This window comes from Phalacrocorax carbo, chromosome 7, assembly GCF_963921805.1.
Source record: "Phalacrocorax carbo chromosome 7, bPhaCar2.1, whole genome shotgun sequence".
Lineage (NCBI taxonomy): Eukaryota > Metazoa > Chordata > Aves > Suliformes > Phalacrocoracidae > Phalacrocorax > Phalacrocorax carbo.
Genome location: NC_087519.1, coordinates 1,520,827 through 1,538,486, shown reverse-complemented (window position 1 = coordinate 1,538,486; position 17,660 = coordinate 1,520,827).

The window sequence follows — 17,660 nt, the reverse complement described above, 5'->3', positions numbered from 1 at the left end:
GCCGGGCCACAGGGGTCGGGGAGGCAGGGCGGCCACGGAAGGTCCCCATATGCCGGGGAGCCGGGGGAGCCGGGGGCGCGGGGCTGCCCGAGCCCCTCCGGCCAGCTTGCGGGCCACGCTCAGAGCTGCGGGCTGTAACTCCTTATCGCCGCTGTCAATAGGATTTGCTTTGTGTCGCTGGGAAGTCGCTTAGTGCACCAGCATCCAGCCTTAATGGGGAAATGACTGGAAGTGTAATTAAATGTTTAGAAGAAATGAAACAACACAGAAGGATAAGCATCTGCAGGGGTAAAGCCTGGTGATCGCCTTGCCCCAGCATTTTATTAAATGCCGCTTGGTGCTCAGCCAGATTTAGCTGCAGCAGCAACATGACTTTGCCTATCTGCATGACCATGACCTGCCCTGGCGCTGGGCCTTGGTTTTGGGGCTGTTTCTCTCTATTTCGTGCCATGTCCAGGGCTGGCACAGCCCCGGGGCACCGGCTGCGGATGCAGGGAGGGCTCCTGTCCCTCCAGTGCTGCAGCCATGGGAGAGAAATGTTGCTCCGAGGGTCCATATCCACAACCCCAGCGCAGTCAGAGCTGTGTCTGTTAGCCTGAAAAGGACCTTTTTAAAAAAAAAAAACCAACAGTTTTGTATCTTTGTGTCGGCCACAATGACGCTGATGCTTGCAGCTAACAAAAAGTTACAAATCTGCTGCTCTAAAATGGCATGCAAAGCAAAAACTTGCTTTTCTCTCTATTTTGTGGCAGTTACTCAGTTATCGGTCGAGGTTATCCCCTCCCCTTGTCTGAGGGCATCCAAATAAGCACGTTTTAGGGAGCACTTTGTGCCTGACCATGGGCGTCTGCCTGTGGGGTGCCAGGAGCCCCAGATCTACCCTCCCGCAGCTTGGACACCCCTGCCCAGCTGGAGATGAGGGGAGGAGGAGGAGGAGGAGAAGCAGGAGGAGGAGGGGTGGCAAGGGGGCGGGGGTGCAGGAGAGGTGGGGAGCATCACTGGGCAGAGGAGCACCCACATCTCCCGTGGGGTGGCTGGAAGGGGCTGCAGGGGCACGCTGCAGGATCGGGGTCAGCCAGTCTGGGCTTTGCAAAGCTAGGCTGGTTGCCCAGATAATCAATATCCTCCCTCCTTCTAATGTACAGGAAATGTGGCTTTTGTTTTTTTTCCTCTTTGTTTTTGCTTTTTCTTTTAAAGGATGCATGCATCGCATATCCATTTTAACCCAGCCTGCCCCGGGGGGATTTATAGCCTCTATCCAGTTTTATTGTTGATACAGATCTTTATCTGCCCTGGGCTTATAACTGACATTTAAATTACACTGCAAACAATGAATCAATATTTATGGATTACTGGTCCAATACATTTGCCAAACGAGTTGTTATGGGATTCTGTCTCCCGGCAAACAGGACAATGAGGTCAAGGTCAAGGCTTTGTCTAATGAGAAATAGGCACAGACAGGAGCTGCCAGCCCAATATTGACTGCCTAATAGGAATGCATTTATGTTAGTCATTTAGCCGAATGTATTGAGCTCTTTGTTAATTTTCTCATTCTTGTCATTTTCCCACTGATAATTGTTCATAATTTAAAGCCCCGAGCCCGGAGTGTTTCCCCCTGCCCGTAGCAACGTGGAGGGAGCGGGGAGAAGGGCTGGATGCCAGCGCAGGAGCAACGCCGGCGCACGCTCCCGCTCCCGCTCCCGCTCCCGCGCCCGCCCGCACGCACACGCACACACCGAGCACAGCCCTGCGTTTCTCTCGTGGTTGTTTTTTTTCTTTCCAGCCCTGTTTTTTCTGTGGGATCGGGGATGGCGGGTAGGACCGACTGCTCCCGGGGGTGGTTATCGGCGTCAGCAGCTGTTGGGAAATTCAGCCGGGGCTCCGGGAAACCAGAGGAGCCGGGCTCGTTCCTGCGCTGCTGCAAACCCTCGCTGGGTTTTAGCTTAAGATGGGAGCTTCCACGCTTTTCATCAGCTGCAATCAGGAGTCAGGCTGGCAATAAAAAGACATGGCTTTTTTTTTTTTTTTTTTTGCTTTTTTTTCTTTTTTTTTTTGCCTTATTCTTGTATAATTCCGGTGCATATTGTGCTCAGGTATCTGCTGCCTAAAAGCATCAATAGCACCATGGCTGCTTGCTGGCGATTTGCACTTCTCCTCCACTGAGGGTTTTATAAATACGGGTTTATTATGCTTCACGTGGCCCTTGGAAAAGAGGGCAAGGCTGTGCTTTATTGATGAGAAGGCTAAAATATGTTAAAATTCAGCTTGTGGTTCCCAAAAGCAGCGAGGCGCTGCCAGCTGGGTGCAAAGCCAGGGTCAGCCGCCCGCTTGGTTTTCCCACGCACCTTCTCCACGCGCGGCGGGTGAGCATCCACGGGGACACGGCAGGAAAAAGCACGGCAGCTCTCCTGGCCGGGAGCTGCCCCCGCATGCCAGGCTGCTCGTCCCTTGTCCCCCTCGACCCCGCGGTGCTCGTCCCTCGTGACACCGTGGTGCTCGTCCCTCCAGCCCCCACGGCGCACGCGGCCGTGGCCGTGACCACGCCGGGGGGACGAAGCTGCTGCGGGACAGGAGCTCCCCGGAGAATTCAAGCATTGCAGAGGCACGGGGCAGCGCTCCCCCCTCTCCTTTTACCCCCCACCCAGGTCAGCCCCAGCCCCCAGGGACCTGCACCCCTGAGTGGGAGGGGGCGGCCAGCGGGGCAACGCGGAAAGGGGGGTTTGGGGAGGGATTTTTTGGTGGCGTTTCTTTTGGAAGCTGTGTTTATCCCCCTTGTTAAACGCCAGATGAAAAGTTTCAGGCCTAAATTAGTTTTGTCCTCTTCCCTTCGTTTATCTACATTATAATAATCCCGCGCCTGCGAATTGTGTCAATTATTCTTTCCTCTGGGCGAGCCAAGAATTCTTTGTTCCTCGCTAGTTTACAAAAGTGAAATATAGGTGAGGTTTAGGACCTTTTAATCCTCCTATGTAATTACTGTTCCCTGCAGACACCGCAGCATTTTACAATCGCTGCGTGTAGCTGCTGGGCTCAGATTAGACACACAAAGTCCCTTCACTTCATCAAAGGTTTCCTTATCTGCCCAAGACAGCGAAACAACAAACGATCCACAAATCTCGCCGGACCCGGTGTTTATTTGACCACCGCCGAAATAAATAAATTTGCTGTAGCCAAACACGCCGGGGCCGGCGGTTTCCCTGAGAACGGGGGCTCGGCAGGCGCCTGGGTGGGAATTTTCAAGAGCGTGAAGGGCCGGGGACTACAGTGGGGCTTTTGAAGTGCTTTTTCCACATTTTATGAGCCCAAATGAGGATGAAACTAAAATGACACGAAGAAATAATCCCCCATTCAGCCCTGAAAGGATTATTCTAATTACTTTGATTATTAAAGATCAGACAGATTTTTTTTTTTTTCTTTTTTCCAGCCTCCGAGCTGAAGTAAACCAACCCCGAAATACAAATCCTCGCTGGGAATTGAGGAACGTCTTAAGTAAACAGCGGGAACAAACGGGCTGTGTGACGGATACCCAGGGTCCGGCCGGCGGGCCGGGGGGCCCCCTTTGTGCCGGCCTCAATAGGGGCTAAACGCCCCCCCGAGACCCCGCTCCGGCTCCCCAGCGAGGGGGCCGCGTCTCGCCCCTTTCAGATGCAAATGTGAGTGGGTTTCTCCTTTATCTTGGCGGTAAGATGGTGGTGTCAAGCTGGGCCTGGATGAATAAAATGGAGAATTTATGCTTTATTGAGACCTGGGGTGGGTTTTTTTTTTTCTTTTCCCCCGGAGCCTGGCTCCCGCCCGCTGCCTGCGCCGGGGAGGGGTGGGCAGATGGTCCCTCCCGACCCCCTATTTATCACCCCGCAAAGGCTCGCTGGGCGCGATTCGTTTAAGGACTCTGTTTGTTTCTGCTGATGAGGACTGTTAATTTGCACAGCGGTCTCATTAGGCCTAAACCACCAATTAATTTCTTTTGTTCTCATTAAACGGCTGATTCCTAAACATTTCTGCAGCCACAATGGATGGCTCAAAGCCGCAGCCCCGGCATCCTCCCCGGCTGCAGCGGGTACCGCTCCGCAGCACCCGCGCCACGGATGCACTTGATGCTCTCCCGCCCGATCCCAGCCTGCAAATCCAGGCGTTAAACGCATCCATCCCGCCAGCGGCCGCAGCGCCGAGCTGGAAAACGAGCACGCCTGAGTCCTGGGGCATGGGGGATGCGCCCGCCGAGCAGGCAAGCCGAAGCACAGAGCTTTTGCCATCATTTTAACATGTCAAAAATGAGGTTTTGGGGTTTTTTTTGGTTTTCGGGGGGGTTTTTTTTGTCTCCATGCTCCATTATGGGTTTATCTGATTATAGGAGCGTTCAGGCCAAGAGGAGCTTGTGGCTTGTGTTTTCCAGCTTGGCCACACAATTTGCAGCCGCATTGAAGAGTCCTTGACTGTCTCTTAGCAATTTAATGCCAGAAAGTGTCAGCTTTTGTCTGGTAGTGGACGCCAGGGCAAGTACTTAGCCTCGCTTGACATTCCTGCAGTTCAGGCTTGCTTCGGAGAATTAAATACCCGAGGTGGGGTTACAAAACGGCTCGTCTTGTACAAAAAAAATGAAAAAACAAAAATCCCTCCCAGGCGAGATAACCTTTTTTGCGATGGCCTTGCACCAAATCCTGCCGCAATCAAAGCGCTTTCTGGCGCGCTGGGCTGGCTCGCTCGCTGCCGGAGTATCGCTGGGATTCGTTTTCCTACGCCGTGGCTGGGCATTCGGGCACAACTGCTCCTTTAAAGCCAGAGCCGAGGTGTTGTGGGGGGGCTGCGGGTCCCCTCCCGGCAGCGGCCTCGGTGCGGCGGGTGCTGGAGCCCATGGCACGGCGCGGTGCTCAGCCGTGCGCCCACACGGATCCTTCCCTTCTCGTGCCTGGTAGCAGCGATTCTGCACTTCTGCGTCAGTATTTCCTTTGCTCTGCTGCGCACGCTTTGTTCTTTCCCAGCAGTTCGAAGACCTGCTGCAGGGAGATAAAATAAAAGAGGAGCAAACGCAACCCGTCGCCGCCAGCTCCTGAGCCCGACACGTCGCCCCTTGCCTTGCCTTGGGTCCAAAGACTGATTTTTTTCATCAGTCCTGCAGTCACCTCTGCTTTTTTAGATGCTTTTTTGTTAGTTACTCGGCAGGAGCGGACAAGGGCTTGCTGCACTCCCGCCAGCAGCTCGGCTAACATCAGGGTCACTCGGGGTGTTGCCCTTCGGACTCCTCCGTGCTGGGGGAAGCATGCTGCCACGGCAGCACCGGAGGCTGTGAGGTCCCTCTCGGAGCATCCTCAGCAGCTGGCCAGGCTCTGGGCATCCCTCGCACTAAGCAGGCACTGGGGCAGCCTGGGGATGGTCCAGGGGACGCGCTGCACCCTGCTGTAACGTTGCCAGCCTGGGGTGCAGCCACGCGTGTCCCCGTTCCTAGCTCTCCCCACAGCTGCTGGGCTTGCAGGCGGGCAGAAAGGGCTGCGTGGGCTCCCGCTCGGTGCAGCACGGGCTGTGCCGCTCCTCCTTCTGCCCCCGAAAGGAAGAGGAGCCAGAAGCCGTCCCTGCTCCCCGCAAAACCTCCAGCCCGCCTGTCCACCCAGAGCAGTCGTCAGTGGTGGCATCGGCGGAGAGCTGGGGGTCCCAGCTGCACCCTGGGGTCATCCATGCCGTCGCTCAGCAGCCCGAGCAACCTCACCTCTTTGGCACGTACGACACCAGGCTGAGGGAAACGGGCATGTATTTATGTTTAAAAACAAATCTGGGGGAGGGCGGGTGGGGTAGGAGCCTGTAGAAACAGCAGGTGAGCAGAGCCCTGGTGATTCGGATGCCGGGGGTGGGTGGGCTTGGTGCAAGCCAGACCCAGCGCCAGGCCCCCCGCCGGCGGCGTGCCGAGGTGCCACGCTCCCCGGGCGCTGGGGCAGCCTCAGAAGGGACTGCCGTCGGAACACATGCGCAGCCCAAAGCAATTAACCTTTTTAATATAACCGTATCCTCATGTGGCTATCCATTACAGCCAATTAAGAGCTGTGGCTAGGTATAATTATCACCAGGCCATAAACCCAGCTGCGAGCGGGGGGTCCCCCCGGGAGGGGACAGGGACAAGGGGCGGCTGGCGGGGACACAGGGTGGGTTACAGCCCCGGCTTCCCACCGTGGAAGATTGCGTGATGGTTCAAAAGCAGTCGATGCTGTCAAAAAACAATTGCTTATTGTGTTTGCTGGGTTTGCCCAGATTTATGGTGTCGTCGTGGCCCGACGGCATAAGCAAACATCTGCTGGGGAGCGCAGCGGCTGCCCGGCAGCACAGGGAGAGGTTTGCAGCATCCTGGGAGGGAGCAGAAACCCTGTCCTCACCCAGGGGACCCCGGCAGGGTGACACCACCTCCACACAGGGGATGATGCTCAGCACCCATCAGTGCAAAGCACCCGACGGCTCCTGGGCACGTCCTCTCCTGCTGTTATTGATGTCAATAAAACCCTGTTGTGGAAACAGCCTCTTCCCGAGCGGGTCTCCCTCGTGCCCCCACTGCTGCCTGCGGGTTTTCTCCCAGCGAGCCGCAGAGCCTGCGCCCGGGATGACTTACACACCCTCGGAGCCATTTCCATTTGTCTCCATTACCTGGAAGAAAGGCACAATGATCCTTGAAAAGGGCCCCTTGTTGGGCCGCACCACAGCTCCTTCCCACGTTTCCTGCGCCTAATGAAGACAAATGAACATTATCTTAACCTGTTCCAGCAGTTCCCGGTTCCAAGCAGCACTGGGAGGACGGGCAGTAACTCTTTGCTGCCTGCACTGGTGAAGCAAGAAGCAAGCTGGATGTCCCTGCGAGGGTTCCCGGAGGAGCCCTGGCTCGCTGCTGTTTGCACCAAGAAGGGGGCTTTGCTTTATGGCCTATGAGCTGATGCCTCTTGCTCCCATTGCTGGCTTTGCTGTAAGGCCAGAGCTTCAGCTCAGTTCAAGTCCCTGCTGCAAGTGGTGCTTTGTGGCACGGAAGAGCAAGCTGGTCCTTGCCAGGAGCACGGCAGTCAGAGACCGCCCCATGTAACATCAGGAGAGATGGGAAAGGTGCTGAACCCAAAGCTGCCAATTGTTTAAAAGCAATGGGTTAAAGGAAAAAAGAAAATGCCAGCAGATATATGGCTGAGAAGGCGACTGTTCGGAGCACGACATCTGTATTCCTGGTCTGCAGGAGGAGGACGCAGAAAGGGCAGAGGTGTTCAGTAGCTGTTGGTGGGGTGGTTGGGAGGAAGCCAAGGGTTGGGATCGGTGGTTGGTGATGAAAGACTTCCCGGCCCCGCAGTAACTCGCGTGAACGTTAAGCGGTTGCTAAACCCGGGCGTGTGGAAATCGGCAGGTCCGGTTAAGCTGCAGCCAAGGAGCTCTAAAAACAGTTGGCCAAGGGGAACGGTTGAGCCATTAATGTTGATTTTCAATAAGTCTTTGAACACCGGGGTGGTTCCTGAGGGCTGGGAGAAAGCTAATGTTGTGCCGGTATTTTAAAAGGGCAAACAAGATGACCCAGGTAATTACAGGCCTGTCAGGCTGACATCGATCCCAGGAAAAATAATGGAACAGCTGATACGGGACTCAATTAATAGAGAGTCAGAGGAGGACAGTGCAATTAATGCCAATCAGCGTGGATTTATGGGAAACAGCCCTTGTCAAGCTCTTGTGATATCTCCTTGAGGAGATTACAAGTTTGGTGAATAATCATACATGTCGAAGCGACGGGTTTTGGACTGTCCCCCAGCGCTCACGTGCCGGGAACCCGCACAACGTGACGCCAGAGAGCACACGGAGGGTGGCCGGGGGTCCTGGGGTGCCGGTGCTGGGGCCCGCAGGACGTGCCCACCAGTGACCCGGAGGAAGAAGAGATGTTGTTCCCTGGGGGGTTACAAGGAGCATGAAGGAGTGGGAGCTCCCTGAGCGTGTGTATTTAACCCAGCCAAAAGTGAAACCCCCTCACGTAGGGATTGGATATTGGAAATGTGGGTTTTGGGGGGGTCTCTTTGGGGATGGGCAGGGGTCGGCTCGCTCCTGGCTCTGCTGGGGGGCTGTGGCTTGCAGGAAGAGCAGAGGCCCATGGCCGGCCCCCAGCACGTGTGTCCCTGCGTGTGTGTGTCCCCAAAATCGGTCTAGTTTGGGGGGGGGGGCATGGTGGCAGATGGCCCTCTGCACAGCCGTAGATATTCCTGCCCCTGCTGACCAGCCTTATCAGCAATCGAGATGCTGCTGTGCCCAGCTCCTGACACGCACTTCTGGGGAACCTTTTATTTAAAGTATTAGGCAGGTTATAAAAATGTCAGTGATGATTTGCTCATGTTTTCTAAACTGTCGTTAAAAATTTATAGTCAGGACAAAATGCAAAAGGGAGGGGAGGAAAAAAAAACCCCGCATGTTTTAAGCTGAGCCTCTCCATAAATTAAAGAGATTTGCTTTTGAGGGTGGTCCGCAGAGCTGCGTGCCAAAATTGTGTGTGTTCAAAGACTGAGGATCATGAGGTTAAGTGTTAGGAAAGGGGAGGGGAAAACCAACTTATTTAAGAAAGCGGTGCATAAAGCAGGCAGAGGTCCTTGCATCTGCCAGGGTGTCTGTGCCGTTCCTGGGCCAGGGAGCTGCTCAGGGGGTGGGACACCGGCTAATCCCCGCTGCCCTCCCATTAGCATGCAAAGCTGTGGTCTTGCTTTGAGGAATTTTTGAGCTGCTTTTGGGGATTACAGGGACGTCAGCCGGCGGGGGCTGCGGCATCGAGCTGCAGGGGCACGCACGGCGCAGACCTGCAGAGCAGCACCGCGGCCGTCCTCACCCCATCCTCTGCACCGGGATGGGGTCTTGGGCACAGCAGGGGGGACGAAGCAAGACCTTTATAGAGAAAATAGTCCCTATTTCTGCTGCAAGAAGCAAGCCAGCTGTAAGGGAGCACAGTTCCCATTTATAGACAGGGGTCAGACCGCTGCTGTCTCTCCAAGGATGGGTTTCACGGGTTTGCACAAGCTGGGCAGGCTCAGCTCTTGTTCAGCCTGAGACCAGCCCTTGCAGAGGGCAGCAGGGGTGGTTTGATGGCTCAGGAGAGCTCCTGGGCTCTACGTTAGCTGGGACACTTGCGTTGCCATTCAAGTGGCTCCTGTTCCTTGGAAGGTGTTTATCCAAATAGAGATAAATCTCATTAAAGCTGAGCAGGGGTTGCAAGCACGGTGCGCGAGTGCCAGCTGGTTTCAAAGGAGCATCGGTGCTTTTGGGAGGAGCAGCAACCTCCAGCACGGCCGAACCCAAGCTCGCCGGGAACCCCGCGGCCAGCGGCACGGCCTCTGCCACGTTACAGATATCTCCCCTTTATTCTTGCAATGTTACTAGGAAAAAAACTAAAAAGGAGCCCAAAAGAGCCCCAGCTTTGCCCCACGGGAGAAGTGGGGGCTCACCCATGAAGTTATCCTGGGGGGCTGGCTGGGCTGGGTGGGAGCTCCCCGGCCGGGACAGCAGCACGGGGGAGCATGCGGCAGGGACTGCCCCAGATGTTGCTTCCACAGATGTTTTGAGCTCTGAGATACTGCGCAGAGCAAAGCAGCGGCGGGTGGGATAGTGTCAGCCCTCCGCGAGGGCTTTGATGGCTGCGGACCCACAGCGCTGCCTGGCCCCGCAGCGGCCGCCCCCCCGGGCACGGTGCCAGCGATGCGTGCACAGCTCGGGGCAGCACCGCTGCCTCCCCCAGCCCCGTCCCACCCCCAGCACCCCCCCAGCAGCCATGGGACGGCCACCCCCCACGGCATGAGCCACCCCGGGAGCTGGAGCCGCTCCGGCCCCACGCGGCCGTCCAGGCTGCGATGCTGCAGTTTGACCTTGCTGCCTTTGATCTTTATCTTTCTTTGAAAGTCAGTGTTTTCAGAAACATGCTGACTTTTACAGTTTTCCCTCCTACAGAAGAGCAAGCTGAAGGCAGCTGGTGGCTTTGCGGTTTGTCCAGCAGCGATCGGGAGGACACAGCTGACGCCAGCGTGCCGTGCCGTGCCGTGCCGTGCCGTGCCGTGCCGTGCCTGTTGACCTTGCAAGGGCCAGGCAGGGACTCCCAGACCTGCTCTTGGTGCATCTGATGGAGCACCATCCCGCTCCCACGCTCCGCTCTCCTGCTGACCTTGTGAAGAAGACAGACTCATCCCTGCTTTGAAATTTTGCACCTTTGCCTTCATTTCTATTATCCAAACTATCAGGGGAGTGTTACGTGTACGGATTGAGCAGCGTCGGTGGAAGACTGCCCCGGCCCATCGCCTCCCCCTCCGCCCCCCTTGGCAGGAGGGGTGAAAGCTGTTTCATAAAAATGAGTGGTTAAGCAAAGGAGACAGACCCATCGCGCGCTGGCTGCGGGACCAGCGACCCCGCGGGGAGGGCAGTGCACCGGGAGCAGCTCTGCCAGGTCTCCCCGTACCCGTGCCCAGCCCCCTCGGCTCCCCGTGGTGCCCAAGGCCGAGTGACCCTCCACCGAGGGCGGCTGGGACACCAAGGACGTGTCCCCGCCACGCTGGGATCAAAGCAATGAGCCTTCATAAATACCGCATCTCTCAGCACATTGCGGGCTCACTGGCTCCCCCAGATAGGCTGTACCAGGGGATAATATATTTATCTGCAAGTAAGGTATAAGGCCGCAAGTCCAAAGCTACAAATCCTCACAAGTGAGTATTAATGGATTAGGCCTCAGCAATCCATTGCATGTTCTAGTTATACAACAAAAATTGGGATAATAAAACAGCTCTTAGTGTCAAAATGTAATTAAACTGCTTCAATACGCCTTGAGAACAGCACAGCTGCTTTGTGCTGCCATAAAGCATTTTAAAACTGCTGGGCCATTTGCTTGGGTGCCTAAACGAGAGCTCCTGCATTCAGCCGTGGCTCCCGCACCCCGGCGTCGGCGGGGAGGTGAACCTCTCCTCCAATAAATCAGCCCTGTCGTGCCTGCGTGTGTAAACGCGGGTCCCAGCACCCCGCTGACGGATGCTCTCCCCCGCCAGCGCCCCAGCGTGCTGCTGCAGGGCGCGGGGGCCGAGCCCCAGCCCTGCTGCCGCGTCCTGCCAGCGGCAAAGCCTTGCTCGCTGCCACGGGGACGGTGCTGCCTGCGCTGGAGGGGGATCCCCGCACCCCAAAACGTGCACGGGAGGGGCTGCTGCCGGTGCCGGTCGGAAGGTAAATGCCAAGTGAACAAGACCTGTCAATAGACTCTTGTTTAGTTCTTCTGGGGGATAAATGAACCGTTAATTAACCTCCCAGCAGAAGTTATCAAACCTGCACGCATGAAATACCAGTCACCAGCCAGTCGCAGCATTTATTCTCATCAGCCTCATCAGCGTCCCAGGTGTGTCCGGGGCCCGCGCTGCAGCTCCCAGGGGTAGCACGAGGTGCTGCCCACGCCGCCGCGCGCCCCCGGCGTCCCCCGGTGTCCTCGTCCCCGACCCCACCGCGGTCGCTCGTGGGGCCAGCCCTGCCGAGCAGTCCCGCCTCGGAAGGTGCCGGCTCCGCAGGCGAGGGCGTGGAAGCAGAGCGACGCCGGGCATGGCGCACCAGGCACGGTTCTGCCCGTGGGGGCTGCAGGCGAGGGGCTACGGCGCGTCCCGCTACCCAGAGTCCCACTGGTTCCTTGGAGACGTCTCCCTGGCAGGCACACGCTGGGCTTGTGGGTCCCCGAGGCTGCCCCACAGCACCCCCAGACGCCGCAGGGTCCGGTCCCGCTGCCGAACCTGCTCCGGGGTCTGTTTTTTGTTTTAAATCTTGAAGTCTATAGCACAGGACCCCCACCCCCGGTGCCCAAGCCGCCACATGCAGGATGCCCAGGCTGAGCCGCCCGGTGCTCCTGCATCCAGCTGAGACCAGGGCATCCCTGACCGCTGCCCAGGAATGAGGGCTTTTCCCCATGGCACGGCCTATCCAGGGTTCAGGAATGACAGGATGATTATCCTGGGCTGTGGGGGGGCACCTTCCTCAGACAGCCGTGGGGGGCAGCCGCGTCCCGGGGGCTGCAGAGGAGCGTGTGCCTGTGTGTGTGTGTGTGTGTGCGTGCACACGTGCGCCCGTGCACGCAGTTACCTTTATCATCTCACCCATCTTCTCCCCAGGGGTGCCGGGGGTTTTGACTTTTATGTGTAACAATAAAAACTTTCATTGTAGCAAAACATTGGCTGGTCAAAATTAGACTAGTTAATTCCAGAGAATTGTTTCATCTCAGCTCAACAGTAATAATGAATCTTTTTTACAAGATGAATTGGTGAACAGCCAACTTCCTCCGGGGCAATTCCTGTGTAGTGTTGATCCCGCTGGAATTTACCTTGGGAAAAAATAAAAAAGGGGGGGGGGAGGAGAAAAGAAAAGAAAAAAGAAAAGGTTTAAAGCTATCAAATGCTACTATTCATAACAACATGTTATTTAGCTCAGCCATTTACTGACAGCGTACAGATGGAGCCAAGTCTTTTACAAAAAACGCTCACACAACACTTTTCTCCTAAGCCAGCCGCAGCCGAAAAGAAATATTAGGTGCACACAGGCACGTTATTATCCTCGCAGAAGCCAAGAAGCGTGATGGGCGCTCACCGAATGCAGAGCTGCCTTCGAAAATTAATATGATCTTGGCCTCTACCTCAAAATTCAAAAGGGTCCTCCTTGAAGGCTCGGTGCTCCCCTGTCCCCCCGCAGAGCTGCGTCCCTTGGTCATGGATTGAGACCCCCAAATCTGCAGGAGTGGTCCCTGGGGGTGCGGGGCTGGGCTCGTCGGAGTGGCTGAGTGCTTGGAAGGTATTTATCAGAAAAGAGATAAATCTCAGTAAAGCACTGCTGCACCACCAGTCCCCCACCAAAGCTCTGGCTTTACTGCAATTTTTTTTGAGACTTTTCATGCTTTAATAAGACTTTGCATGCATTTTAGCGCCAGGAGAGCATGCAGCAGCCACCTCACCCAAGGTGTTTGCAGCAGAGGCGGTGGCACGTCGGCTGGCACCGCGTCCCCTTTCATTCCCTCCTGGGTTGCTTTGCAGGGGACAGGCACGGTACGCGCCGGCACTTGCGGCGAGTGGCCGTGACCGAGGCTGGCAGCTCGCCTCCGCCGGCTCTGCACCGCGCTGCCCACAGGGCGGCGGGTCTGCAGGTGGCTTTGGGAGGATGCGGACGGAGCAGCTGGGCCATGGGAAGAGCAGAGCTTCCTCCTTGGGGGCTGGCATCAGCGCCTCGCCAGCACCCGTGCACCCTCGGCAGGGCCAGGAGAGAGCAGAGCATCTCACCCCAGCCCGCTGCCTGCATCCCAGCGCAGGGGGACGTTGGCTGGGAAAGGCCACTGTTTCCCATGTCGATAATACCCCTTTCCTAGAGCAGCAGAGACCCTTGAAGCTACGGCGAGTCTCCACGTTGAAGCTGGCCCTTCGGGTGCTCCGTAAGCACCAGCACGGAGGATTCCGGCTGGTTGCAGCGGGGTTTAGCCATGTCAGGGGCTTTGCAAATGGCCCAGGTGAGCACTGAGATGTCACCATCAGAAACAGCCCCAAGGGCTGGGGCCATCCCCACGCTGGGGTCCTGATGCTTCCCTGTGCCCCTGTCTCCCAGCCCGTGCCAGGAGCAGCCCCGTCCCCAGCAGCAAAGGCGAGGGCGGCTGCGAGCACCACGCACGGGCCAGGCGGTGGGCACGGGCAAAGCAGGGCCAGGCGCCTTTCCCGGGGCTCCAGGCGCCCGTGTCACCTGCAGGGCGGCCCGGCTGGCAGCCACCAGCCCCCCAGCGCAGCGAGCGGCGGCTGGCAGGGGCGAGCCCCCTCCGCGAGAGGCTCCCGGCGGTGCCGCCTGCCGTGGGCGGTGTGTGTCAACCCGCGCTAATGATTTTTTTCAGCGGGCAAAAGCGCTGCAGGGTTTTGTTTTTTTTGGTTTTTTTTTGCTGTTGTGGTGTTTTGTGGGTTTTTTGTGTGTTGGGTTTGGGTTGGTTGTTGGTGGTTTTTGTTTTTTTTTTTTTTCAAGAGGGATTAAGCCAAATTAGTTTTTATCTGTTTCTGCAGTTTTCCGCCGGGATTCAGTGAAGCACCAGTGCCTGAGAACAGAAAAACGATAAACATCTAAACGCAGACACTCTGAGTACTGTTTTATCTCTGCCATTTGAAGTGATGACACCCTTCAACCAGATAAACAAAGCAATGAGGAGGGGCATGTTGTTAGATGGAGTGTGTAACGAACAGAATACTCCCTGCCACATTACAGACAATGGTAATGCACAATCATTCATTATAACTCAATTACAGTAATTAAAACTGGTGGGATGCAGAGGCAGAACAGACGAAGGGAGTAGTGCCAACAGAATTTACACTCCGTGTCATCAGCTAGCGATAACAACAGCTGATGGTGTCCCAGAGCCTCCTCCCGCCATCTGTTCGGAGAGCCGGCGACGAGGGATGGCGTTAGGTGCTGCAGCAACCGAGCGGGCGGCGGATGAAAAGGGGGTAGGAAAGGGCTCTGCGCCCCCCAACACCGGCACGGCACCCGGCCCAGGCGCTGCCCCACACACCCCAAAGGGTGACCCACCCCGCCGCCCCGGGGCCCAGAGCCCTGGGAAACTGAAAGGGGAAGGGGGCACCCCGTTGTCCCTGTCCCCGCGGTACAAACTGCACGGCCGGCTGCCTGGGGAGCGCAGCCCGCAGCGGTGGGGTCTGGGGTGGGCACGGCACGGCACGGCACGGCATGGGTGACACGCAGAGCATGGGAAAAGCTGCTTGGCCAGGTTGGCTCCTCGGGGCAGGCGTTCCCGGGGGGTCACCGTCCCCCTTCTCCGCCTGCTCGGGCGCCCCATGGGCTGCGCGGGAGCCCCAGAGCAGCTCTGCCGAAGCCCTCGCTGTCGGGGTGCATCAGGGTGACCGTGAGAGCTGCAGCATGAGCATCCACCCCACAACCTCAGGCCGTTGGGTTGGTTAGTTATTTCATGGCAAGCTCACAACCTCTGCCTCAGCGCTGCAATTTGATAATTACGGGTTACTCAAAGCGCAATCCGGGCTGACTGCCGCCCTGGAGAGCTGGGCCGGGGAGCGGGAGCGCTGCCCAGCCCCGGGCGGCTGCGGAGCCGAGCACCCAGCACCCAGCCACCGCACCCTCTCAGTGCAACCGCCGTCTTCACCTGCGAGGGCTCCGGGATCGGCACTGCTGTGGGGAGTCAGCCGGGAGGGGTGTCGGGGTGCGCCCGAAAGCGCCACGGCTAAAGGGTGCACCCAAAAGGGTCATGGCTAAGGGTGCGCCCAGAAGGGTGATGGCTAAGGGTGCGCCCGAAAGGGTCATGGCTAAAGGGTGCACCCAAAAGGGTGATGGCTAAGGGTGCACCCGAAAGGGTGATGGCTAAGGGTGCGCCCAAAAGGGTCATGGCTAAGGGTGCGCCCAAAAGGGTCATGGCTAAGGGTGCGCCCAAAAGGGTCATGGCTAAAGGGTGCACCCAAAAGGGTGATGGCTAAGGGTGCGCCCAAAAGGGTCATGGCTAAGGCTGCACCCAAAAGGGTCATGGCTAAGGGTGCGCCCAAAAGGGTCATGGCTAAGGTGCGCCCAAAAGGGTGATGGCTAAGGGTGCGCCCAGAAGGGTGATGGCTAAAGGGTGCACCCAAAAGGGTGATGGCTAAGGGTGCACCCAAAAGGGTGATGGCTAAGGGTGCGCCCAAAAGGGTCATGGCTAAGGGTGCGCCCAAAAGGGTCATGGATAAGGGTGCGCCCAAAAGGGTCATGGCTAAAGGGTGCACCCAAAAGGGTGATGGCTAAGGGTGTGCCCAGAAGGGTGATGGCTAAGGCTGCACCCAAAAGGGTCATGGCTAAGGGTGCGCCCAAAAGGGTCATGGCTAAGGTGCGCCCAAAAGGGTGATGGCAAAAAGTGCACCCAAAAGGGTCATGGCTAAAGGGTGATGGCTAAAGGGTGCGCCCAAAAGGGTGATGGCTAAAGGGTGCACCCAAAAGGGTCATGGCTAAAGGGTGCACCCAAAAGGGTGATGGCTAAAGGGTGCGCCCAAAAGGGTCATGGCTAAAGGGTGCGCCCAAAAGGGTCATGGCAAAAAGTGCACCCAAAAGGGTCGTGGCTAAGGTGCGCCCAAAAGGGTCATGGCTAAAGGGTGCACCCAAAAGGGTGATGGCTAAAGGGTGCGCCCAAAAGGGTCATGGCAAAAAGTGCACCCAAAAGGGTCGTGGCTAAGGTGCGCCCAAAAGGGTCATGGCTAAAGGGTGCACCCAAAAGGGTCATGGCTAAGGCTGCACCCAAAAGGGTGATGGCTAAGGGTGCACCCGAAAGGATCATGGCTAAAGGGTGCGCCCAAAAGGGTCATGGCTAAAGGGTGCGCCCGAAAGGGTCATGGCTAAGGGTGCGCCCGAAAGGGTGATGGCTAAAGGGTGCGCCCAAAAGAGTAACAACTCACTTTTGATGCTCAGCAGCTGCCGGGATCAAAGATCTTGCAATGCTCCTTGGTGGGAGCCCTTCCTTGCAGCAGCGCGCTGCTGCGGCGCTCACAGGGGGAGATGGCTAACGAAAAGTGGGTAACGCAGCCCAAAAGGTGCCGTTTGCTGGGGGCGCAGCCCACCTGCACCGGCGCACCGGGGCTTGCGGGACGGGCGGGCGTCGGCACCGGTGTTTCTCGGTGCCCCACTGCTACTCCCACCCGATTTGCTTGCTGATGTGCGAGGTCCTGGCCTTCACGCCCTGGTGTGTCATGGCAGCATCAGCTGAGGCTGAACTAAAAGCATGTTAAAAGAAAAAAAGCCCTTATGAATATATAATTTTTAAAAAAATTAGTCTGTGGGGCTTGGAATACTTTAATTATAAAAGTACGGGCGTTCGGCGCCTGGCTGATAGAGTAAATGGGAATCGGCGAGACCGCGCGCGGCTTTAACACCTCCTCCGTCAGCACTTCCAGAAAGGTTGTAGTCAAACCAAATTAATTGCAAAGGGCAACAGTTTGCTGGGAACTGTTGAAAGCAGAAGCTGCAGCGGATCAAGTGCCCGAAGGGGCAGCACCGGGGGCTGCCGGGCCCCACCGAACCCTTCCGCTCCCCTGCGCCGGGCTCTCCGAAATCTTACAACAAAGGATTTCTTGCAGTTTTTATCTTTTAATGGTCCCCTGTGTAAGCCCCTCATTCCACCCAGCTTAAAATCAGATTTAAATGCACTCATAACCATTTACCGCTGTACATTATCGGGAAACCAAGCAGTTAGAGTGCTGCTCCTGCTTTTTATTTCTCCCTCGCAGCAGGCTCTGTCATGTTCAATACATCACGGGGAAGCCCCCGTAGGACGGTACATATGTCCTAGTTCAAGGAAAGTGCTTTGTCTCTGTCAGGGGCGCCCGAGCCCAGTGGAGGAACGCGGGTGCTGGCGTCCCGAGGTCCCTGAGCCCCGGCGAGCACGTCGCCCGCAGCCACGGGCACCCCGAGGGCTGGCACCCTGCCTCGGCATCCCCGCGGGGCGCAGGCTCCCCTGCTCCCAGCCTTCTCTGCACCCCCAAGCCCTCGCTGCAGGGGAAACAAAGCAGCTGGGTGATGCTTTTGGGAAGAAAATAAAAAAAAGCAGCGGTGGGGCTCGGGGTGCCCACGGGCTCCTCGCCCCAGGGGAGATGGGGGGACGCCCAAGGAGCCCCGGGCACGGCCAGAGCCGCGGGAAGGGAGAGGAGCCGAGGGCTGGGGGCTGC